The sequence below is a fragment of the Cyprinus carpio genome, unplaced genomic scaffold (assembly GCF_018340385.1).
Source record: "Cyprinus carpio isolate SPL01 unplaced genomic scaffold, ASM1834038v1 S000000087, whole genome shotgun sequence".
Lineage (NCBI taxonomy): Eukaryota > Metazoa > Chordata > Actinopteri > Cypriniformes > Cyprinidae > Cyprinus > Cyprinus carpio.
Genome location: NW_024872840.1, coordinates 1 through 20,335, shown reverse-complemented (window position 1 = coordinate 20,335; position 20,335 = coordinate 1). Strand labels below are relative to the sequence as shown.

General features: G+C 44.4%; 52 non-coding genes across 52 annotated transcripts; all 52 read left to right on the top strand.

Annotated features, from left to right (window-relative positions):
* The first annotated feature begins 351 nt into the window (after positions 1-351).
* Positions 352-424, top strand: trnav-uac. The gene has a single exon. It is a non-coding gene; the product is annotated as a tRNA-Val (tRNA).
* Positions 425-663: 239 nt separating this feature from the next.
* On the top strand, positions 664-736 carry trnav-aac. Its single transcript has one exon. It is a non-coding gene; the product is annotated as a tRNA-Val (tRNA).
* A 126-nt stretch (positions 737-862) lies between these two features.
* On the top strand, positions 863-935 carry trnav-cac. Its single transcript has one exon. It is a non-coding gene; the product is annotated as a tRNA-Val (tRNA).
* A 393-nt stretch (positions 936-1,328) lies between these two features.
* On the top strand, positions 1,329-1,401 carry trnav-uac. The gene has a single exon. It is a non-coding gene; the product is annotated as a tRNA-Val (tRNA).
* A 239-nt stretch (positions 1,402-1,640) lies between these two features.
* On the top strand, positions 1,641-1,713 carry trnav-aac. The gene has a single exon. It is a non-coding gene; the product is annotated as a tRNA-Val (tRNA).
* Positions 1,714-1,837: 124 nt separating this feature from the next.
* trnav-cac lies at positions 1,838-1,910 on the top strand. The gene has a single exon. It is a non-coding gene; the product is annotated as a tRNA-Val (tRNA).
* Positions 1,911-2,358: 448 nt separating this feature from the next.
* Positions 2,359-2,431, top strand: trnav-uac. The gene has a single exon. It is a non-coding gene; the product is annotated as a tRNA-Val (tRNA).
* Positions 2,432-2,670: 239 nt separating this feature from the next.
* trnav-aac lies at positions 2,671-2,743 on the top strand. Its single transcript has one exon. It is a non-coding gene; the product is annotated as a tRNA-Val (tRNA).
* Positions 2,744-2,867: 124 nt separating this feature from the next.
* trnav-cac lies at positions 2,868-2,940 on the top strand. Its single transcript has one exon. It is a non-coding gene; the product is annotated as a tRNA-Val (tRNA).
* A 421-nt stretch (positions 2,941-3,361) lies between these two features.
* On the top strand, positions 3,362-3,435 carry trnav-uac. Its single transcript has one exon. It is a non-coding gene; the product is annotated as a tRNA-Val (tRNA).
* A 239-nt stretch (positions 3,436-3,674) lies between these two features.
* trnav-aac lies at positions 3,675-3,747 on the top strand. Its single transcript has one exon. It is a non-coding gene; the product is annotated as a tRNA-Val (tRNA).
* A 130-nt stretch (positions 3,748-3,877) lies between these two features.
* trnav-cac lies at positions 3,878-3,950 on the top strand. The gene has a single exon. It is a non-coding gene; the product is annotated as a tRNA-Val (tRNA).
* A 559-nt stretch (positions 3,951-4,509) lies between these two features.
* trnav-uac lies at positions 4,510-4,582 on the top strand. Its single transcript has one exon. It is a non-coding gene; the product is annotated as a tRNA-Val (tRNA).
* Positions 4,583-4,821: 239 nt separating this feature from the next.
* Positions 4,822-4,894, top strand: trnav-aac. Its single transcript has one exon. It is a non-coding gene; the product is annotated as a tRNA-Val (tRNA).
* A 638-nt stretch (positions 4,895-5,532) lies between these two features.
* On the top strand, positions 5,533-5,605 carry trnav-uac. The gene has a single exon. It is a non-coding gene; the product is annotated as a tRNA-Val (tRNA).
* A 240-nt stretch (positions 5,606-5,845) lies between these two features.
* Positions 5,846-5,918, top strand: trnah-aug. The gene has a single exon. It is a non-coding gene; the product is annotated as a tRNA-Val (tRNA).
* A 124-nt stretch (positions 5,919-6,042) lies between these two features.
* On the top strand, positions 6,043-6,115 carry trnav-cac. Its single transcript has one exon. It is a non-coding gene; the product is annotated as a tRNA-Val (tRNA).
* Positions 6,116-6,729: 614 nt separating this feature from the next.
* Positions 6,730-6,802, top strand: trnav-uac. Its single transcript has one exon. It is a non-coding gene; the product is annotated as a tRNA-Val (tRNA).
* Positions 6,803-7,041: 239 nt separating this feature from the next.
* trnav-aac lies at positions 7,042-7,114 on the top strand. The gene has a single exon. It is a non-coding gene; the product is annotated as a tRNA-Val (tRNA).
* Positions 7,115-7,238: 124 nt separating this feature from the next.
* trnav-cac lies at positions 7,239-7,312 on the top strand. Its single transcript has one exon. It is a non-coding gene; the product is annotated as a tRNA-Val (tRNA).
* A 549-nt stretch (positions 7,313-7,861) lies between these two features.
* trnav-uac lies at positions 7,862-7,934 on the top strand. Its single transcript has one exon. It is a non-coding gene; the product is annotated as a tRNA-Val (tRNA).
* A 239-nt stretch (positions 7,935-8,173) lies between these two features.
* Positions 8,174-8,246, top strand: trnav-aac. The gene has a single exon. It is a non-coding gene; the product is annotated as a tRNA-Val (tRNA).
* Positions 8,247-8,370: 124 nt separating this feature from the next.
* Positions 8,371-8,443, top strand: trnav-cac. Its single transcript has one exon. It is a non-coding gene; the product is annotated as a tRNA-Val (tRNA).
* Positions 8,444-8,986: 543 nt separating this feature from the next.
* trnav-uac lies at positions 8,987-9,060 on the top strand. The gene has a single exon. It is a non-coding gene; the product is annotated as a tRNA-Val (tRNA).
* A 239-nt stretch (positions 9,061-9,299) lies between these two features.
* On the top strand, positions 9,300-9,372 carry trnav-aac. The gene has a single exon. It is a non-coding gene; the product is annotated as a tRNA-Val (tRNA).
* Positions 9,373-9,496: 124 nt separating this feature from the next.
* trnav-uac lies at positions 9,497-9,569 on the top strand. The gene has a single exon. It is a non-coding gene; the product is annotated as a tRNA-Val (tRNA).
* A 617-nt stretch (positions 9,570-10,186) lies between these two features.
* On the top strand, positions 10,187-10,259 carry trnav-cac. The gene has a single exon. It is a non-coding gene; the product is annotated as a tRNA-Val (tRNA).
* A 239-nt stretch (positions 10,260-10,498) lies between these two features.
* On the top strand, positions 10,499-10,571 carry trnav-aac. The gene has a single exon. It is a non-coding gene; the product is annotated as a tRNA-Val (tRNA).
* Positions 10,572-10,695: 124 nt separating this feature from the next.
* trnav-cac lies at positions 10,696-10,768 on the top strand. Its single transcript has one exon. It is a non-coding gene; the product is annotated as a tRNA-Val (tRNA).
* A 619-nt stretch (positions 10,769-11,387) lies between these two features.
* trnav-uac lies at positions 11,388-11,460 on the top strand. Its single transcript has one exon. It is a non-coding gene; the product is annotated as a tRNA-Val (tRNA).
* Positions 11,461-11,699: 239 nt separating this feature from the next.
* Positions 11,700-11,772, top strand: trnav-aac. Its single transcript has one exon. It is a non-coding gene; the product is annotated as a tRNA-Val (tRNA).
* A 124-nt stretch (positions 11,773-11,896) lies between these two features.
* On the top strand, positions 11,897-11,969 carry trnav-cac. Its single transcript has one exon. It is a non-coding gene; the product is annotated as a tRNA-Val (tRNA).
* Positions 11,970-12,494: 525 nt separating this feature from the next.
* Positions 12,495-12,567, top strand: trnav-uac. The gene has a single exon. It is a non-coding gene; the product is annotated as a tRNA-Val (tRNA).
* A 239-nt stretch (positions 12,568-12,806) lies between these two features.
* Positions 12,807-12,879, top strand: trnav-aac. Its single transcript has one exon. It is a non-coding gene; the product is annotated as a tRNA-Val (tRNA).
* Positions 12,880-13,003: 124 nt separating this feature from the next.
* trnav-uac lies at positions 13,004-13,076 on the top strand. The gene has a single exon. It is a non-coding gene; the product is annotated as a tRNA-Val (tRNA).
* Positions 13,077-13,673: 597 nt separating this feature from the next.
* trnav-uac lies at positions 13,674-13,746 on the top strand. The gene has a single exon. It is a non-coding gene; the product is annotated as a tRNA-Val (tRNA).
* A 239-nt stretch (positions 13,747-13,985) lies between these two features.
* trnav-aac lies at positions 13,986-14,058 on the top strand. Its single transcript has one exon. It is a non-coding gene; the product is annotated as a tRNA-Val (tRNA).
* A 124-nt stretch (positions 14,059-14,182) lies between these two features.
* trnav-cac lies at positions 14,183-14,255 on the top strand. Its single transcript has one exon. It is a non-coding gene; the product is annotated as a tRNA-Val (tRNA).
* Positions 14,256-14,660: 405 nt separating this feature from the next.
* Positions 14,661-14,733, top strand: trnav-uac. The gene has a single exon. It is a non-coding gene; the product is annotated as a tRNA-Val (tRNA).
* A 441-nt stretch (positions 14,734-15,174) lies between these two features.
* On the top strand, positions 15,175-15,247 carry trnav-cac. The gene has a single exon. It is a non-coding gene; the product is annotated as a tRNA-Val (tRNA).
* Positions 15,248-15,845: 598 nt separating this feature from the next.
* Positions 15,846-15,918, top strand: trnav-uac. Its single transcript has one exon. It is a non-coding gene; the product is annotated as a tRNA-Val (tRNA).
* A 239-nt stretch (positions 15,919-16,157) lies between these two features.
* Positions 16,158-16,230, top strand: trnav-aac. The gene has a single exon. It is a non-coding gene; the product is annotated as a tRNA-Val (tRNA).
* A 123-nt stretch (positions 16,231-16,353) lies between these two features.
* trnav-cac lies at positions 16,354-16,427 on the top strand. The gene has a single exon. It is a non-coding gene; the product is annotated as a tRNA-Val (tRNA).
* A 604-nt stretch (positions 16,428-17,031) lies between these two features.
* trnav-uac lies at positions 17,032-17,104 on the top strand. The gene has a single exon. It is a non-coding gene; the product is annotated as a tRNA-Val (tRNA).
* A 239-nt stretch (positions 17,105-17,343) lies between these two features.
* Positions 17,344-17,415, top strand: trnad-auc. The gene has a single exon. It is a non-coding gene; the product is annotated as a tRNA-Asp (tRNA).
* Positions 17,416-17,538: 123 nt separating this feature from the next.
* Positions 17,539-17,612, top strand: trnav-cac. The gene has a single exon. It is a non-coding gene; the product is annotated as a tRNA-Val (tRNA).
* Positions 17,613-18,026: 414 nt separating this feature from the next.
* trnav-uac lies at positions 18,027-18,099 on the top strand. Its single transcript has one exon. It is a non-coding gene; the product is annotated as a tRNA-Val (tRNA).
* A 240-nt stretch (positions 18,100-18,339) lies between these two features.
* trnav-aac lies at positions 18,340-18,412 on the top strand. Its single transcript has one exon. It is a non-coding gene; the product is annotated as a tRNA-Val (tRNA).
* A 124-nt stretch (positions 18,413-18,536) lies between these two features.
* Positions 18,537-18,609, top strand: trnav-cac. Its single transcript has one exon. It is a non-coding gene; the product is annotated as a tRNA-Val (tRNA).
* Positions 18,610-19,368: 759 nt separating this feature from the next.
* Positions 19,369-19,441, top strand: trnav-aac. Its single transcript has one exon. It is a non-coding gene; the product is annotated as a tRNA-Val (tRNA).
* Positions 19,442-19,564: 123 nt separating this feature from the next.
* Positions 19,565-19,637, top strand: trnav-cac. Its single transcript has one exon. It is a non-coding gene; the product is annotated as a tRNA-Val (tRNA).
* A 400-nt stretch (positions 19,638-20,037) lies between these two features.
* On the top strand, positions 20,038-20,110 carry trnav-cac. The gene has a single exon. It is a non-coding gene; the product is annotated as a tRNA-Val (tRNA).
* Positions 20,111-20,335: the final 225 nt, after the last annotated feature.

Genomic DNA, 20,335 nt, shown 5'->3' with positions numbered 1-20,335 from the left:
TACGACTTTGACACACGGTCTGTGAAGACAATTATTAAGCCACACTAGGCAGCAGTAACTTCCAGGCCGACAGTCTCTATACTTTTAACCAGGTAGTTTCAATGAACAGATGGCTGGTGAACTCAAAGACCCAATATTTCGTATAACGTTTAAAAAAAAAAAATTAAATGAGACGAAAAAACAGCACAAAAGAAACGGCCACAGAGGTTTCCCGCAGACAACTGGAAAAATGCTTGGTTTGCCGCTAAAAATAGAAGGTATTTGCAGACTGAACAGCACAAGGCAATCTGTAATTTGATTCGTGTTCCAAGAGGCGTGCGTTGAAAAGGTCAGACACAACCTTGGTTGCCGGTTTCCGTAGTGTAGAGGTTATCACGTTCGCCTTACACGCGAAAGGTCCCCAGTTCGAAACTGGGCGGAGACAGATGAAGGCTTTTGTTCTTTCTGTGCTGAATTGGCTATCTGGTAAGCAGGTGGTCCACGCTGCAAAGGCCTTAATTCCAAGGTAAGTTAAGGGGAGATTTTTCAGGAAATTCTGCGCAGACTGCCATGCCGAATTAACTCTGTCCTGTTGTGTGTGGGATTTACGCAGATTGTCTATTTGCTTTTGGCCACATCACGGTATAAATATTTCCCAAATGAGCACTACAGAGGAATTGAGGAGTTTCTGTAGTGTAGTGGTCATCACGTTCGCCTAACACGCGAAAGGTCCACAGTTCGAAACCGAGCAGAAACAGCTGATCCCTTTTGAAGAAAAGTATGAACCCCTTTTAGACTACAGTGGGCTTTAGAGAAAGTGTTACCTTTGTGCGCTTTTCACCGAGCCTGCACTTAAAGGTTTCGGACTGTTTTCAGCAGGCAGGTTTCCGTAGTGTAGTGATTATCACGTTCGCCTCACACGCGAAAGGTCCCCAGTTCGAAACTGGGCGGGAACAGTGACTCTCTTTTTCACAATTGTACAATTGGCTTTCTGTTGAGGAGGAACTCAACGCTACCAAGACTTTGGCAGCAGTAACTTCCACGCCGACAGTCTCTATACTTTTAACCAGGTAGTTTCAATGAACAGATGGCTGGTGAACTCAAAGACCCAATATTTCGTATAACGTTTAAAAAAAAAAAATTAGACGAAAAAAAAAAAAAAATAAATGAGACACAAAAGAAACAAAAAGAAACGGCCACAGAGGTTTCCCACAGACAACTGGAAAAATGCTTGGTTTGCCGCTAAAAATAGAAGGTATTTGCAGACTGAACAGCACAAGGCAATCTGTAATTTGATTCGTGTTCCAAGAGGCGTGCGTTGAAAAGGTCAGACACAACCTTGGTTGCCGGTTTCCGTAGTGTAGAGGTTATCACGTTCGCCTTACACGCGAAAGTTCCCCAGTTCGAAACTGGGCGGAGACAGATGAAGGCTTTTGTTCTTTCTGTGCTGAATTGGCTATCTGGTAAGCAGGTGGTCCACGCTGCAAAGGCCTTAATTCCAAGGTAAGTTAAGGGGAGATTTTTCAGGAAATTCTGCGCAGACTGCCATGCCGAATTAACTCTGTCCTGTTGTGTGTGGGATTTACGCAGATTGTCTATTTGCTTTTGGGCACATCACGGTATAAATATTTCCCAAATGAGCACTACAGAGGAATTGAGGAGTTTCTGTAGTGTAGTGGTCATCACGTTCGCCTAACACGCGAAAGGTCCTCGGTTCGAAACCGAGCAGAAACAGCTGATCCCTTTTGAAGAAAAGTATGAACCCCTTTTAGACTACAGTGGGCTTTAGAAAGTGTTACCTTTGTGCGCTTTTCACCGAGCCTGCACTTAAAGGTTTCGGACTGTTCTCAGCAGGCAGGTTTCCGTAGTGTAGTGGTTATCATGTTCGCCTCACACGCGAAAGGTCCCCAGTTTGAAACTGGGCGGGAACAGTGACTCTCTTTTTCACAATTGTACAATTGGCTTTCTGTTGAGGAGGAACTCAACGCTACCAAGACTTTGCAGCAGTAGTACACTCACTAAAGCCACATTGTTTGACCTAGAGCTAAACCTAAACCACACTCGTGCCATTTCAGTCTCTATACTTTTAACCAGGTAGTTTCAATGAACAGATGGCTGGTGAACTCAAAGACCCAATATTTCGTATAACTTTTAAAAAAAAAAAAAATTAAATGAGACGAAAAAAAAAAAAAAATTAAATGAGACAAAAAAAAGAACACGGAAACGGCACAGAGGTTTCCCGCAGACAACTGGAAAAATGCTTGGTTTGCCGCTAAAAATAGAAGGTATTTGCAGACTGAACAGCACAAGGCAATCTGTAATTTGATTCGTGTTCCAAGAGGCGTGCGTTGAAAAGGTCAGACACAACCTTGGTTGCCGGTTTCCGTAGTGTAGAGGTTATCACGTTCGCCTTACACGCGAAAGGTCCCCAGTTCAAAACTGGGCGGAGACAGATGAAGGCTTTTGTTCTTTCTGTGCTGAATAGGCTATCTGGTAAGCAGGTGGTCCACGCTGCAAAGGCCTTAAATCCAAGGTAAGTTAAGGGGAGATTTTTCAGGAAATTCTGCGCAGACTGCCATGCCGAATTAACTCTGTCCTGTTGTGTGTGGGATTTACGCAGATTGTCTATTTGCTTTTGGGCACATCACGGTATAAATATTTCCCAAATGAGCACTACAGAGGAATCGAGGAGTTTCTGTAGTGTAGTGGTCATCACGTTCGCCTAACACGCGAAAGGTCCTCGGTTCGAAACCGAGCAGAAACAGCTGATCCCTTTTGAAGAAAAGTATGAACCCCTTTTAGACTACAGTGGGCTTTAGAAAGTGTTACCTTTGTGCGCTTTTCACCGAGCCTGCACTTAAAGGTTTCGGACTGTTTTCAGCAGGCAGGTTTCCGTAGTGTAGTGGTTATCACGTTCGCCTCACACGCGAAAGGTCCCCAGTTCGAAACTGGGTGGGAACAGTGACTCTCTTTTTCACAATTGTACAATTGGCTTTCCTGTTGAGGAGGAACTCAACGCTACCAAGACTTTGGCAGCAGTAACTTCCACGCCGACAGTCTCTATACTTTTAACCAGGTAGTTTCAATGAACAGATGGCTGGTGAACTCAAAGACCCAATATTTCGTATAACGTTTAAAACAAAAATAATTGAGAACAAAACTCAAAGACCCAATATGATAACGAAAAAAAAAAAAAAACAAAACGAAAAAAAAAGCACAAAAGAAACGGCAGAGGTTTCCCGCAGACAACTGGAAAAATGCTTGGTTTGCCGCCGCTTAAAATAGAAGGTATTTGCAGACTGAACAGCACAAGGCAATATGTAATTTGATTCGTGTTCCAAGAGGCGTGCGTTGAAAAGGTCAGACACAACCTTGGTTGCCGGTTTCCGTAGTGTAGAGGTTATCACGTTCGCCCTTACACGCGAAAGGTCCCCAGTTCGAAACTGGGCGGAGACAGATGAAGGCTTTTGTTCTTTCTGTGCTGAATTGGCTATCTGGTAAGCAGGTGGTCCACGCTGCAAAGGCCTTAATTCCAAGGTAAGTTAAGGGGAGATTTTTCAGGAAATTCTGCGCAGACTGCCATGCCGAATTAACTCTGTCCTGTTGTGTGTGGGATTTACGAAGATTGTCTATTTGCTTTTGGGCACATCACGGTATAAATATTTCCCAAATGAGCACTACAAAGGAATTGAGGAGTTTCTGTAGTGTAGTGGTCATCACGTTCGCCTAACACGCGAAAGGTCCTCGGTTCGAAACCGAGCAGAAACAGCTGATCCCTTTTGAAGAAAAGTATGAACCCCTTTTAGACTACAGTGGGCTTTAAAAAAGTGTTACCTTTGTGCGCTTTTCACCGAGCCTGCACTTAAAGGTTTCGGACTGTTTTTTTTTCAGCAGGCAGGTTTCCGTAGTGTAGTGGTTATCACGTTCGCCTCACACGCGAAAGGTCCCCAGTTCGAAACTGGGCGGGAACAGTGACTCTCTTTTTCACAATTGGCTTTCTGTTGAGGAGGAACTCAACGCTACCAAGTTTTGCGAAAGGCATGAATGGGCTGGGATGCAGAAATGAAAGAGCAGTCTCTTTTTAAACCTACAATTGTCGTAATTTCAATTGGCTTTCTCTGAGGAACACGAAAGATATTTGTCTGAGTGGCCTTCTGTTGAGCAGCAGCTCTACGTCACGATGGCCTTTCTTTACACAGGTGTGAAGACAATTTGCCACACTAGGCAGCAGTAACTTCCACGCCGACAGTCTCTATACTTTTAACCAGGTAGTTTCAATGAACAGATGGCTGGTGAACTCAAAGACCCAATATTTCGTATAACGTTTAAAAAAATTAAAAAAAAATGAGACGAAAAAAAAGCACAAAAAGAAACGGCCACAGAGGTTTCCCGCAGACAACTGGAAAAATGATTGGTTTTGACGCTAAAAATAGAAGGTATTTGCAGAATGAACAGCACAAGGCAATCTGTAATTTGATTCGTGTTCCAAGAGGCGTGCGTTGAAAAGGTCAGACACAACCTTGGTTGCCGGTTTCCGTAGTGTAGAGGTTATCACGTTCGCCTTACACGCGAAAGGTCCCCAGTTCGAAACTGGGCGGAGACAGATGAAGGCTTTTGTTCTTTCTGTGCTGAATTGGCTATCTGGTAAGCAGGTGGTCCACGCTGCAAAGGCCTTAATTCCAAGGTAAGTTAAGGGGAGATTTTTCAGGAAATTCTGCGCAGACTGCCATGCCGAATTAACTCTGTCCTGTTGTGTGTGGGATTTACGCAGATTGTCTATTTGCTTTTGGGCACATCACGGTATAAATATTTCCCAAATGAGCACTACAGAGGAATCGAGGAGTTTCTGTAGTGTAGTGGTCATCACGTTCGCCTAACACGCGAAAGGTCCTCGGTTCGAAACCGAGCAGAAACAGCTGATCCCTTTTGAAGAAAAGTATGAACCCCTTTTAGACTACAGTGAGCTTTAGAAAGTGTTACCTTTGTGCGCTTTTCACCGAGCCTGCACTTAAAGGTTTCGGACTGTTTTCAGCAGGCAGGTTTCCGTAGTGTAGTGGTTATCACGTTCGCCTCACACGCGAAAGGTCTCCAGTTCGAAATCACGTTCGCCTCACACGCGAAAGGTCCCCAGTTCGAAAAAAAGAGCAGTCATTGGACGGGAACAGTGACTCTCTTTTTTCGTCTGAGGAACACAATTGTACAATTGGCTTTCTGTTGAGGAGGAACTCACGTCACGCTACCAAGACTTTGGCAGCAGTAACATGAACCGACAGTCTCTATACTTTTAACCAGGTAGTTTCAATGAACAGATGGCTGGTGAACTCAAAGACCCAATATTTCGTATAACGTTTAAAAAAAAAAAAATTAAATGAGACGAAAAAACAGCACAAAAGAAACGGCCACAGAGGTTTCCCACAGACAACTGGAAAAATGCTTGGTTTGCCGCTAAAAATAGAAGGTATTTGCAGACTGAACAGCACAAGGCAATCTGTAATTTGATTCGTGTTCCAAGAGGCGTGCGTTGAAAAGGGTCAGACACAACCTTGGTTGCCGGTTTCCGTAGTGTAGAGGTCATCACGTTCGCCTTACACGCGAAAGGTCCCCAGTTCGAAACTGGGCGGAGACAGATGAAGGCTTTTGTTCTTTCTGTGCTGAATTGGCTATCTGGTAAGCAGGTGGTCCACGCTGCAAAGGCCTTAATTCCAAGGTAAGTTAAGGGGAGATTTTTCAGGAAATTCTGCGCAGACTGCCATGCCGAATTAACCTCTGTCCTGTTGTGTGTGGGATTTACGCAGATTGTCTATTTGCTTTTGGGCACATCACGGTATAAATATTTCCCAAATGAGCACTATAGAGGAATTGAGGAGTTTCTGTAGTGTAGTGGTCATCACGTTCGCCTAACACGCGAAAGGTCCTCGGTTCGAAACCGAGCAGAAACAGCCGATCCCTTTTGAAGAAAAGTATGAACCCCTTTTAGACTACAGTGGGCTTTAGAAAGTGTTACCTTTGTGCGCTTTTCACCGAGCCTGCACTTAAAGGTTTCGGACTGTTTTCAGCAGGCAGGTTTCCGTAGTGTAGTGGTTATCACGTTCGCCTCACACGCGAAAGGTCCCCAGTTCGAAACTGGGCGGGAACAGTGACTCTCCTTTTTTAACAATTGTACAATTGGCTTTCTGTTGAGGAGGAACTCAACGCTACCAAGACTTTGCAGCCAAGAGGCATGAATACAGTCACTACAGCTGTAGTTGATGCAGAAATGAAAGAGCAGTCATTGTTTGACCTAGAGCTAAACCTAAACCACACTCGTGCCATTTCAATCCTGCCTGGCTTTCGTCTGAGGAACACGAAAGATATTTGTCTGAGTGGCCTTCTGTTGAGCAGCAGCTCTACGTCACGATGGCCTTTCTTTACACAGGTGTGAAGACAATTATTAAGCCACACTAGGCAGCAGTAACTTCCACGCCGACAGTCTCTATACTTTTAACCAGGTAGTTTCAATGAACAGATGGCTGGTGAACTCAAAGACCCAATATTTCCTATAACGTTTAAAAAAAAAAAAAATTAAATGAGACGGAAAAACAGCACAAAAGAAAACGGCCACAGAGGTTTCCCACAGACAACTGGAAAAATGCTTGGTTTGCCGCTAAAAATAGAAGGTATTTGCAGACTGAACAGCACAAGGCAATCTGTAATTTGATTCGTGTTCCAAGAGGCGTGCGTTGAAAAGGTCAGACACAACCTTGGTTGCCGGTTTCTGTAGTGTAGAGGTTATCACGTTCGCCTTACACGCGAAAGGTCCCCAGTTCAAAACTGGGCGGAGACAGATGAAGGCTTTTGTTCTTTCTGTGCTGAATTGGCTATCTGGTAAGCAGGTGGTCCACGCTGCAAAGGCCTTAATTCCAAGGTAAGTTAAGGGGAGATTTTTCAGGAAATTCTGCGCAGACTGCCATGCCGAATTAACTCTGTCCTGTTGTGTGTGGGATTTACGCAGATTGTCTATTTGCTTTTGGGCACATCACGGTATAAATATTTCCCAAATGAGCACTATAGAGGAATTGAGGAGTTTCTGTAGTGTAGTGGTCATCACGTTCGCCTAACACGCGAAAGGTCCTCGGTTCGAAACCGAGCAGAAACAGCTGATCCCTTTTGAAGAAAAGTATGAACCCCTTTTAGACTACAGTGAGCTTTAGAAAGTGTTACCTTTGTGCGCTTTTCACCGAGCCTGCACTTAAAGGTTTTGGACTGTTTTCAGCTGGCAGGTTTCCCGTAGTGTAGTGGTTATCACGTTCGCCTCACACGCGAAAGGTCCCCAGTTCGAAACTGGGCGGTAACAGTGACTCTCTTTTTCACAATTGTACAATTGGCTTTCTGTTGAGGAGGAACTCAACGCTACCAAGACTTTGCAGCCAAGAGGCATGAATACAGTCACTAAAGCTGTAGTTGATGCAGAAATGAAAGAGCAGTCTGTTTGACAGCAAACCTAAACCAACACTCGTGCCATTTCAATCCTGCCTGGCTTCCACGCCCTTCTGACTCTAGTCACGATGGCTTTCTTTACACAGGTGTGAAGACAATTTTAACCACACTAGGCAGCAGTAAATCTCTATACTTTTAACCAGGTAGTTTCAATGAACAGATGGCTGGTGAACTCAAAGACCCAATATTTCGTATAACGTTTAAAAAAAAAAAAATAAATGAGACGACGAAAAAAAAAACACAAAAGAAACGGCCACAGAGGTTTCCCGCAGACAACTGGAAAAATGCTTGGTTTGCCGCTAAAAATAGAAGGTATTTGCAGACTGAACAGCACAAGGCAATCTGTAATTTGATTCGTGTTCCAAGAGGCGTGCGTTGAAAAGGTCAGACACAACCTTGGTTGCCGGTTTCCGTAGTGTAGAGGTTATCACGTTCGCCTTACACGTGAAAGGTCCCCAGTTCGAAACTGGGCGGAGACAGATGAAGGCTTTTGTTCTTTCTGTGCTGAATTGGCTATCTGGTAAGCAGGTGGTCCACGCTGCAAAGGCCTTAATTCCAAGGTAAGTTAAGGGGAGATTTTTCAGGAAATTCTGCGCATACTGCCATGCCGAATTAACTCTGTCCTGTTGTGTGTGGGATTTACGCAGATTGTCTATTTGCTTTTGGGCACATCACGGTATAAATATTTCCCAAATGAGCACTACAGAGGAATCGAGGAGTTTCTGTAGTGTAGTGGTCATCACGTTCGCCTAACACGCGAAAGGTCCTCGGTTCGAAACCGAGCAGAAACAGCTGATCCCTTTTGAAGAAAAGTATGAACCCCTTTTAGACTACAGTGGGCTTTAGAAAGTGTTACCTTTGTGCGCTTTTCACCGAGCCTGCACTTAAAGGTTTCGGACTGTTTTCAGGAGACAGGTTTCCCTAGTGTACTGGTTATCACGTTCGCCTCACACGCGAAAGGTCCCCAGTTCGAAACTGGGCGGGAACAGTGACTCTCTTTTTCACAATTGTACAATTGGCTTTCTGTTGAGGAGGAACTCAACGCTACCAAGACTTTGCAGCCAAGAGGCATGAATACAGTCACTAAAGCTTTGGCAGCAGAAAGAGCAGTCACGTTTGACCTAGAGCTAAACCTAAACCACACTCTTTCAATCCTGCCTTTCGTCTGAGGAACACGAAAGATATTTTCAATTCTGTTGAGCAACTCTACGTCACGATGGCTGGTGAACAATCAAAGAGCCACACTAGGCAGCAGTAACTTCCACGCCGACAGTCTCTATACTGTTAACAAGGTAGTTTTCAAAAAATGGTGAACTCAAAGACCCGAATTTCGAAAAAAAAAAAAAAATTAAATGAGCACAAAAGAAACGAAAAACGGCACAGAGGTTTGCCCGCAGACAACTGGAAAAATGCTTGGTTTGCCGCTAAAAATAGAAGGTATTTGCAGACTGAACAGCACAAGGCAATCTGTAATTTGATTCGTGTTCCAAGAGGCGTGCGTTGAAAAGGTCAGACACAACCTTGGTTGCCGGTTTCCGTAGTGTAGAGGTTATCACGTTCGCCTTACACGCGAAAGGTCCCCAGTTCGAAAAATGGGCGGAGACAGATGAAGGCTTTTGTTCTTTCTGTGCTGAATTGGCTATCTGGTAAGCAGGAGGTCCACGCTGCAAAGGCCTTAATTCCAAGGTAAGTTAAGGTGAGATTTTTCAGGAAATTCTGCGCAGACTGCCATGCCGAATTAACTCTGTCCTGTTGTGTGTGGGATTTACGCAGATTGTCTATTTGCTTTTGGGCACATCACGGTATAAATATTTCCCAAAAGAGCACTACAGAGGAATTGAGGAGTTTCTGTAGTGTAGTGGTCATCACGTTCGCCTAACACGCGAAAGGTCCTCGGTTCGAAACCGAGCAGAAACAGCTGATCCCTTTTGAAGAAAAGTATGAACCCCTTTTAGACTACAGTGGGCTTTAGAAAGTGTTACCTTTGTGCGCTTTTCACCGAGCCTGCACTTAAAGGTTTCGGACTGTTTTCAGCAGGCAGGTTTCCGTAGTGTAGTGGTTATCACGTTCGCCTCACACGCGAAAGGTCCCCAGTTCGAAACTGGGCGGGAACAGTGACTCTCTTTTTTCTTCACAATTGTACAATTGGCTTTCTGTTGAGGAGGAACTCAACGCTACCAAGACTTTGCAGCCAAGAGGCATGAATACAGTCACTAAAACTGTAGTTGATGCAGAAATGAAAGAGCAGTCATTGTTTGACCTAGAGCTAAACCTAAACCACACTCGTGCCATTTCAATCCTGCCTGGCTTTCGTCTGAGGAACACGAAAGATATTTGTCTGAGTGGCCTTCTGTTGAGCAGCAGCTCTACGTCACGATGGCCTTTCTTTACACAGGTGTGAAGACAATTATTAATCCACACTAGGCAGCAGTAACTTCCACGCCGACAGTCTCTATACTTTTAACCAGGTAGTTTCAATGAACAGATGGCTGGTGAACTCAAAGACCCAATATTTCGTATAACGTTTAAAAAAAAAAAAAATAAATGAGACGAAAAAAAGCAGCAAAAAAAACCGGCCACAGAGGTTTCCCGCAGACAACTGGAAAAATGCTTGGTTTGCCGCTAAAAAATAGAAGGTATTTGCAGACTGAACAGCACAAGGCAATCTGTAATTTGATACGTGTTCCAAGAGGCGTGCGTTGAAAAGGGTCAGACACAACCTTGGTTGCTGGTTTCCGTAGTGTAGAGGTTATCACGTTCGCCTTACACGCGAAAGGTCCCCAGTTCAAAACTGGGCGGAGACAGATGAAGGCTTTTGTTCTTTCTGTGCTGAATTGGCTATCTGGTAAGCAGGTGGTCCACGCTGCAAAGGCCTTAATTCCAAGGTAAGTTAAGGGGAGATTTTTCAGGAAATTCTGCGCATACTGCCATGCCGAATTAACTCTGTCCTGTTGTGTGTGGGAATTACGCAGATTGTCTATTTGCTTAAGGGCACATCACGGTATAAATATTTCCCAAATGAGCACTACAGAGGAATTGAGGAGTTTCTGTAGTGTAGTGGTCATCACGTTCGCCTAACACGCGAAAGGTCCTCGGTTCGAAACCGAGCAGAAACAGCTGATCCCTTTTGAAGAAAAATATGAACCCCTTTTAGACTACAGTGAGCTTTAGAAAGTGTTACCTTTGTGCGCTTTTCACCGAGCCTGCACTTAAAGGTTTCGGACTGTTTTCAGCAGGCAGGTTTCCGTAGTGTAGTGGTTATCACGTTCGCCTCACACGCGAAAGGTCCCCAGTTCGAAACTGGGCGGGAACAGTGACTCTCTTTTTCACAAATTGTACAATTGGCTTTCTGTTGAGGAGGAACTCAACGCTACCAAGACTTTGCAGCCAAGAGGCATGAATACAGTCACTAAAGCTGTAGTTGATGCAGAAATGAAAGAGCAGCCATTGTTTGACCTAGAGCTAAACCTAAACCACACTCGTGCCATTTCAATCCTGCCTGGCTTTCGTCTGAGGAACACGAAAGATATTTGTCTGAGTGGCCTTCTGTTGAGCAGCAGCTCTACGTCACGATGGCCTTTCTTTACACAGGTGTGAAGACAATATTAAGCCACACACTAGGCAGCAGTAACTTCCACGCCAACAGTCTCTATACTTTTAACCAGGTAGTTTCAATGAACAGATGGCTGGTGAACTCAAAGACCCAATATATCCTATAACGTTTAAAAAAAAAAAAAAAAATGAGACGAAAAAAAAAAGCACAAAAGAAACGGCCACAGAGGTTTCCCATACAGACAACTGGAAAAATGCTTGGTTTGCCGCTAAAAAAAATAAGAAGGTATTTGCAGACTGAACAGCACAAAGCAATCTGTAATTTGATTCGTGTTCCAAGAGGCGTGCGTTGAAAAGGTCAGACACAACCTTGGTTGCCGGTTTCCGTAGTGTAGAGGTTATCACGTTCGCCTTACAAGCGAAAGGTCCCCAGTTCGAAACTGGGCGGAGACAGATGAAGGCTTTTGTTCTTTCTGTGCTGAATTGGCTATCTGGTAAGCAGGTGGTCCACGCTGCAAAGGCCTTAATTCCAAGGTAAGTTAAGGGGAGATTTTTCAGGAAATTCTGCGCAGACTGCCATGCCGAATTAACTCTGTCCTGTTGTGTGTGGGATTTACGCAGATTGTCTATTTGCTTTTGGGCACATCACGGTATAAATATTTCCCAAATGAGCACTACAGAGGAATCGAGGAGTTTCCGTAGTGTAGTGGTCATCACGTTCGCCTAACACGCGAAAGGTCCTCGGTTCGAAACCGAGCAGAAACAGCCGATCCCTTTTGAAGAAAAGTATGAACCCCTTTTAGACTACAGTGGGCTTTAGAAAGTGTTACCTTTGTGCGCTTTTCACCGAGCCTGCTCTTAAAGGTTTCGGACTGTTTTCAGCAGGCAGGTTTCCGTAGTGTAGTGGTTATCACGTTCGCCTCACACGCGAAAGGTCCCCAGTTCGAAACTGGGCGGGAACAGTGACTCTCTTTTTCACAATTGTACAATTGGCTTTCTGTTTGAGGAGGAACTCAACTTGCTTTCAGTCACTAAAGCTGTAGTTGAGGAGAAATCAACGCTACCAAGACTTTGGCAAACCTAAACCACACTCGCAGTTCAACTTGGCCACGCACGAAAGATATTTGTCAGCTCTACGTCACGATGGCCTTTTTACACAGGTGTGAGTTTTAAGCCACACTAGGCAGCAGTAACTTCCACGCCGACAGTCTCTATATTTTACAGATGGTTTCAATGAACAGATGGCTGGTGAACTCAAAGACCCAATATTTCGTATAAAGTTTAAAAAAAAAAAAAATTAAATGAGAAGAAAAAAAAGCACAAAAGAAACGGCCACAGAGGTTTCCCGCAGAGACAACTGGAAAAATGCTTGGTTTGCCGCTAAAAATAGAAGGTATTTGCAGACTGAACAGCACAAGGCAATCTGTAATTTGATTCGTGTTCCAAGAGGCGTGCGTTGAAAAGGTCAGACACAACCTTGGTTGCCGGTTTCCGTAGTGTAGAGGTTATCACGTTCGCCTTACACGCGAAAGGTCCCCAGTTCGAAACTGGGCGGAGACAGATGAAGGCTTTTGTTCTTTCTGTGCTGAATTGGCTATCTGGTAAGCAGGTGGTCCACGCTGCAAAGGCCTTAATTCCCAGGTAAGTTAAGGGGAGATTTTTCAGGAAATTCTGCGCAGACTGCCATGCCGAATTAACTCTGTCCTGTTGTGTGTGGGATTTACGCAGATTGTCTATTTGCTTTTGGGCACATCACGGTATAAATATTTCCCAAATGAGCACTACAGAGGAATTGAGGAGTTTCTGTAGTGTAGTGGTCATCACGTTCGCCTAACACGCGAAAGGTCCTCGGTTCCAAACCGAGCAGAAACAGCTGATCCCTTTTGCAGAAAAATATGAACCCCTTTTAGACTACAGTGGGCTTTAGAAAGTGTTACCTTTGTGCGCTTTTCACCGAGCCTGCACTTAAAGGTTTCGGACTGTTTTCAGCAGGCAGGTTTCCGTAGTGTACTGGTTATCACGTTCGCCTCACACGCCAAAGGTCCCCAGTTCGAAACTGGGCGGGAACAGTGACTCTCTTTTTCACAATTGTACAATTGGCTTTCTGTTGAGGAGGAACTCAACGCTACCAAGACTTTGCAGCCAAGAGGCATGAATACAGACACTAAAGCTGTAGTTGATGCAGAAATGAAAGAGCAGTCATTGTTTGACCTAGAGCTAAACCTAAACCACACTCGTGCCATTTCAATCCTGCCTGGAGGAACACGAAAGATATTTGTCTGAGTGGCCTTCGCAGCAGCTCTACGTCACGATGGCCTTTCTTTACACAGGGAAGACAATTTTTAAGCCACACTAGCAGCAGTAACTTCCACGCCGACTCTATACTTTTTTAACCAGGTAGTTTCAATGAACAGATGGCTGGTGAACTCAAAGACCCAATATTTCGTATAACGTTTAAAAAAAAAAAAAATAAAAATGAGACGAAAAAAAAAAAAAACAAAAAGAAACGGCCACAGAGGTTTCCCGCAGACAACTGGAAAACAAATGCTGGTTTGCCGCTAAAAATAGAAGGTATTTGCAGACTGAACAGCACAAAGGCAATATGTAATTTGATTCGTGTTCCAAGAGGCGTGCGTTGAAAAGGACAGACACAACCTTGGTTGCCGGTTTCCGTAGTGTAGAGGTTATCACGTTCGCCTCACACGCGAAAGGTCCCCAGTTCGAAACTGGGCGGAGACAGATGAAGGCTTTTGTTCTTTCTGTGCTGAATTGGCTATCTGGTAAGCAGGTGGTCCACGCTGCAAAGGCCTTAATTCCAAGGTAAGTTAAGGGGAGATTTTTCAGGAAATTCTGCGCAGACTGCCATGCCGAATTAACTCTGTCCTGTTGTGTGTGGGATTTACGCAGATTGTCTATTTGCTTTTGGGCACATCACGGTATAAATATTTCCCAAATGAGCACTACAGAGGAATCGAGGAGTTTCTGTAGTGTAGTAGTCATCACGTTCGCCTAACACGCGAAAGGTCCTCGGTTCGAAACCGAGCAGAAACAGCTGATCCCTTTTGAAGAAAAGTATGAACCCCTTTTAGACTACAGTGAGCTTTAGAAAGTGTTACCTTTGTGCGCTTTTCACCGAGCCTGCACTTAAAGGTTTTGGACTGTTTTCAGCAGGCAGGTTTCCGTAGTGTAGTGGTTATCACGTTCGCCTCACACGCGAAAGGTCCCCAGTTCGAAACTGGGCGGGAACAGTGACTCTCCTTTTTTAACAATTGTACAATTGGCTTTCTGTTGAGGAGGAACTCAACGCTACCAAGACTTTGGCAGCAGTAACTTCCACGCCGACAGTCTCTATACTTTTAACCAGGTAGTTTCAATGAACAGATGGCTGTTGAACTCAAAGACCCAATATTTCGTATAACGTTTAAAAAAAAAAAAAATTAAATGAGACGAAAAAACATATTTCAAAAAAAACGGCCACAGAGGTTTCCCAGCACAAAAGAAACGGCCACAGCCCAGACAACTGGAAAAATGCTTGGTTTGCCGCTAAAAAAAATAGAAGGTATTTGCAGACTGAACAGCACAAAGCAATCTGTAATTTGATTCGTGTTCCAAGAGGCGTGGGTTGAAAAGGTCAGACATAACCTTGGTTGCTGGTTTCCGTAGTGTAAAGGTCATCACGTTCGCCTTACACGCGAAAGGTCCCCAGTTCGAAACTGGGCGGAGACAGATGAAGGCTTTTGTTCTTTCTGTGCTGAATTGGCTATCTGGTAAGCAGGTGGTCCACGCTGCAAAGGCCTTAATTCAAAGTCAATATAATAGCAGAATGAACTCTGTCCTCCTGCGCATACTGCCAAGCCAAATTAACTCTGTCCTCTTGTGTGTTCAACATAATAAAAATTTCCACAAAAAGCACTATCACAACACAGTATAAATATTTTCCCAAAAAGCACTATCGTTAGCCTGTGGAGTTTCTGTAGTGTAGTGGCCATCACGTTCGCCTAACACGCGAAAGGTCCTCGGTTCGAAAACGAGGAGTTTCTGTAGTGTAGTGGTCTTGAAGAAAAGTATGAACCCCTTTTAGACTACAGTGGGCTTTAGAAAGTGTTACCTTTGTGCGCTTTTCACCGAGCCTGCACTTAAAGGTTTCGGACTGTTTTCAGCAGGCAGGTTTCCGTAGTGTAGTGGTTATCACGTTCGCCTCACACGCGAAAGGTCCCCAGTTCGAAACTGGGCGGTAACAGTGACTCTCTTTTTCACAATTGTACAATTGGCTTTCTGTTGAGGAGGAACTCACGCTACCAAGACTTTGCAGCCAAGAGGCATGAATACAGTCACTAAAGCTGTAGTTGATGCAGAAATGAAAGAGCAGCCATTGTTTGACCTAGAGCTAAACCTAAACCACACGTGCCATTTCAATCCTGCCTGGCTTTCGTCTGAGGAACAGAAAGATATTTGTCTGAGTGGCTTCTGTTGAGCAGCAGCTCTACGTCACGAGTTTCTTTACACAGGTGTGAAGACAATTATTAAGCCACACTTAACTTCCACGCCGACAGTCTCTATACTTTTAACCAGGTAGTTTCAATGAACAGATGGCTGGTGAACTCAAAGACCCAATATTTCGTATAACGTTTAAAAAAAAAAAAAATAAATGAGACGAAAAAAAAAAAAAAGCACAAAAGAAACGGCCACAGAGGTTTCCCGCAGACAACTGGAAAAATGCTTGGTTTGCCGCTAAAAATAGAAGGTATTTGCAGACTGAACAGCACAAGGCAATCTGTAATTTGATTCGTGTTCCAAGAGGCGTGCGTTGAAAAGGTAAGACACAACCTTGGTTGCCGGTTTCCGTAGTGTAGAGGTTATCACGTTCGCCTTACACGCGAAAGGTCCCCAGTTCGAAACTGGGCGGAGACAGATGAAGGCTTTTGTTCTTTCTGTGCTGAATTGGCTATCTGGTAAGCAGGTGGTCCACGCTGCAAAGGCCTTAATTCCAAGGTAAGTTAAGGGGAGATTTTTCAGGAAATTCTGCGCAGACCGCCATGCCGAATTAACTCTGTCCTGTTGTGTGTGGGATTTACGCAGATTGTCTATTTGCTTTTGGGCACATCACGGTATAAATATTTCCCAAATGAGCACTACAGAGGAATTGAGGAGTTTCTGTAGTGTAGTGGTCATCACGTTCGCCTAACACGCAAAAGGTCCTCGGTTCGAAACCGAGCAGAAACAGCTGATCCCTTTTGAAGAAAAGTATGAACCCCTTTTAGACTACAGTGGGCTTTAGAAAGTGTTACCTTTGTGCGCTTTTCACCGAGCCTGCACTTAAAGTTTCGGACTGTTCGCAGCAGGCAGGTTTCCGTAGTGTAGTGGTTATCACGTTCGCCTCACACGCGAAAGGTCCCCAGTTCGAAACTGGGGCGGGAACAGTGACTCTATTTTTCACAATTGTACAATTGGCTTTCTGTTGAGGAGGAACTCAACGCTACCAAGACTTTGCAGCCAAGAGGCATGAATACAGTCACTAAAGCTGTAGTTGATGCAGAAATGAAAGAGCAGTCATTGTTTGACCTAGAGCTAAACCTAAACCACACTCGGTGCCATTCCCTTTGCCTGGCTTTCGTCTGAGGAACACGAAAGATATTTGTCTGAGTGGCCTTCTGTTGAGCAGCAGCTCTACGTCACGATGGCCTTTCTTAACACAGGTGAAGACAATTAGTAAGCCACACTAGGCAGTTTCCACGCCGACAGTCTCTATACTTTTAACCAGGTAGTTTCAATGAACAGATGGCTGGTGAACTCAAAGACCCAATATTTCCTATAACGTTTAAAAAAAAAAAAAAATTAAATGAGACGAAAAAACAGCACAAAAGAAACGGCCACAGAGGTTTCCCGACAGACAACTGGAAAAATGCTTGGTTTGCCGCTAAAAATAGAAGGTATTTGCAGACTGAACAGCACAAGGCAATCTGTAATTTGATTCGTGTTCCAAGAGGCGTGCGTTGAAAAGGTCAGACACAACCTTGGTTGCCAGTTTCCGTAGTGTAGAGGTTATCACGTTCGCCTTACACGCGAAAGGTCCCCAGTTCGAAACTGGGCGGAGACAGATGAAGGCTTTTGTTCTTTCTGTGCTGAATTGGCTATCCGGTAAGCAGGTGGTCCACGCTGCAAAGGCCTTAATTCCAAGTTAAGTTAAGGGGAGATTTTTCAGGAAATTCTGCGCAGACTGCCATGCCGAATTAACTCTGTCCTGTTGTGTGTGGGATTTACGCAGATTGTCTATTTGCTTTTGGGCACATCACGGTATAAATATTTCCCAAATGAGCACTACAGAGGAATTGAGGAGTTTCTGTAGTGTAGTGGTCATCACGTTCGCCTATCACGCGAAAGGTCCTCGTTCGAAACCGAGCAGAAACAGCTGATCCCTTTTGAAGAAAAGTATGAACCCCTTTTAGACTACAGTGGGCTTTAGAAAGTGTTACCTTTGTGCGCTTTTCACCGAGCCTGCACTTAAAGGTTTCGGACTGTTTTCAGCAGGCAGGTTTCCGTAGTGTAGTGGTTATCATGTTCGCCTCACACGCGAAAGGTCCCCAGTTTGAAACTGGGCGGAACTGGGGCTTTCTGGGAACAGTGACTCTCTTTTTCACAATTGTACAATTGGGCTTTCTGTTGAGGAGGAACTCAACGCTACCAAGACTTTGGCAGCAGTAACTTTTCACGCCGACAGTCTCTATACTTTTTTAACCAGGTAGTTTCAATGAACAGATGGCTGGTGAACTCAAAGACCCAATATTTCGTATAACGTTTAAAAAAAAAAAAAATACCCATGAGACGAAAAAAAAAAAAATAAATGAGCACAAAAGAAAAAGAAACGGCCACAGAGTTTTCCCACAGACAACTGGAAAAATGCTTGGTTTGCCGCTAAAAATAGAAGGTATTTGCAGACTGAACAGCACAAGGCAATCTGTAATTTGATTCGTGTTCCAAGAGGCGTGCGTTGAAAAGGTCAGACACAACCTTGGTTGCCGGTTTCCGTAGTGTAGAGGTTATCACGTTCGCCATACACGCGAAAGGTCCCCAGTTCGAAACTGGGCGGAGACAGATGAAGGGCTTTTGTTCTTTCTGTGCTGAATTGGCTATCTGGTAAGCAGGTGGTCCACGCTGCAAAGGCCTTAATTCCAAGGTAAGTTAAGGGGAGATTTTTCAGGAAATTCTGCGCAGACTGCCATGCCGAATTAACTCTGTCCTGTTGTGTGTGGGATTTACGCAGATTGTCTATTTGCTTTTGGCCACATCACGGTATAAATATTTCCCAAATGAGCACTACAGAGGAATCGAGGAGTTTCTGTAGTGTAGTGGTCATCACGTTCGCCTAACACGCGAAAGGTCCTCGGTTCGAAACCGAGCAGAAACAGCTGATCCCTTTTGAAGAAAAGTATGAACCCCTTTTAGACTACAGTGGGCTTTAGAAAGTGTTACCTTTGTGCGCTTTTAACCGAGCCTGCACTTAAAGGTTTCGGACTGTTTTCAGCAGGCAGGTTTCCGTAGTGTAGTGGTTATCACGTTCGCCTCACACGCGAAAGGTCCCCAGTTCGAAACTGGGTGGGAACAGTGACTCTCTTTTTCACAATTGTACAATTGGCTTTCTGTTGAGGAGGAACTCAACGCTACCAAGACTTTGGCCGAGAGGCATGAATACAGTCAGAAAGAGCAGTAAACTTTTCCCTGGCTTTCGCCGACAGTCTCTATACTTTTAACCAGGTAGTTGTGAATGAACACGATGGCTGGTGAACTCAAAGCCACACCAATATTTCGTAGTATACGTTTAAAAAAAAAAAACTCAAAGACCCAAATTTCGATACGAAAAAAAAAAAAAAAATTAAACACAAAAGAAAAAAGAAACGGCCACAGAGGTTTCCCGCAGACAACTGGAAAAATGCTTGGTTTGCCGCTAAAAATAGAAGGTATTTGCAGACTGAACAGCACAAGGCAATATGTAATTTGATTCGTGTTCCAAGAGGCGTGGGTTGAAAAGGTCAGACACAACCTTGGTTGCTGGTTTCCGTAGTGTAGAGGTCATCACGTTCGCCTTGCATGTGAAAGGTCCCCAGTTTGAAACTGGGCGGAGACAGATGAAGGCTTTTGTTCTTTCTGTGCTGAATTGGCTATCTGGTAAGCAGGTGGTCCACGCTGCAAAGGCCTTAATTCCAAGGTAAGTTAAGGGGAGATTTTTCAGGAAATTCTGCGCAGACTGCCATGCCGAATTAACTCTGTCCTGTTGTGTGTGGGATTTACGCAGATTGTCTATTTGCTTTTGGGCACATCACGGTATAAATATTTCCCAAATGAGCACTACAGAGGAATTGAGGAGTTTCTGTAGTGTAGTGGTCATCACGTTCGCCTAACACGCGAAAGGTCCTCGGTTCGAAACCGAGCAGAAACAGCCGATCCCTTTTGAAGAAAAGTATGAACCCCTTTTAGACTACAGTGGGCTTTAGAAAGTGTTACCTTTGTGCGCTTTTCACCGAGCCTGCACTTAAAGTTTCGGACTGTTTGCAGCAGGCAGGTTTCCGTAGTGTAGTGGTTATCACGTTCGCCTCACACGCGAAAGGTACCCAGTTCGAAACTGGGCGGGAACAGTGACTCTCTTTTTCACAATTGTACAATTGGCTTTCTGTTGAGGAGGAACTCAACGCTACCAAGACTTTGGCAGCAGTAACTTCCACGCCGACAGTCTCTATACTTTTAACCAGGTAGTTTCAATGAACAGATGGCTGGTGAACTCAAAGACCCAATATTTCGTATAACGTTTAAAAAAAATAACTCAAAGACCCAATATTTCGTAAATGAGACGAAAAAAAAAAATTAGCACAACAATAGAAACGGCCACAGAGGTTTCCCGCAGACAACTGGAAAAATGCTTGGTTTGCCGCTAAAAATAGAAGGTATTTGCAGACTGAACAGCACAAGGCAATCTGTAATTTGATTCGTGTTCCAAGAGGCGTGCGTTGAAAAGGTCAGACACAACCTTGGTTGCCGGTTTCCGTAGTGTAGAGGTTATCACGTTCGCCTTACACGCGAAAGGTCCCCAGTTCGAAACTGGGCGGAGACAGATGAAGGCTTTTGTTCTTTCTGTGCTGAATTGGCTATCTGGTAAGCAGGTGGTCCACGCTGCAAAGGCCTTAATTCCAAGGTAAGTTAAGGGGAGATTTTTCAGGAAATTCTGCGCAGACTGCCATGCCGAATTAACTCTGTCCTGTTGTGTGTGGGATTTACGCAGATTGTCTATTTGCTTTTGGGCACATCACGGTATAAATATTTCCCAAATGAGCACTAC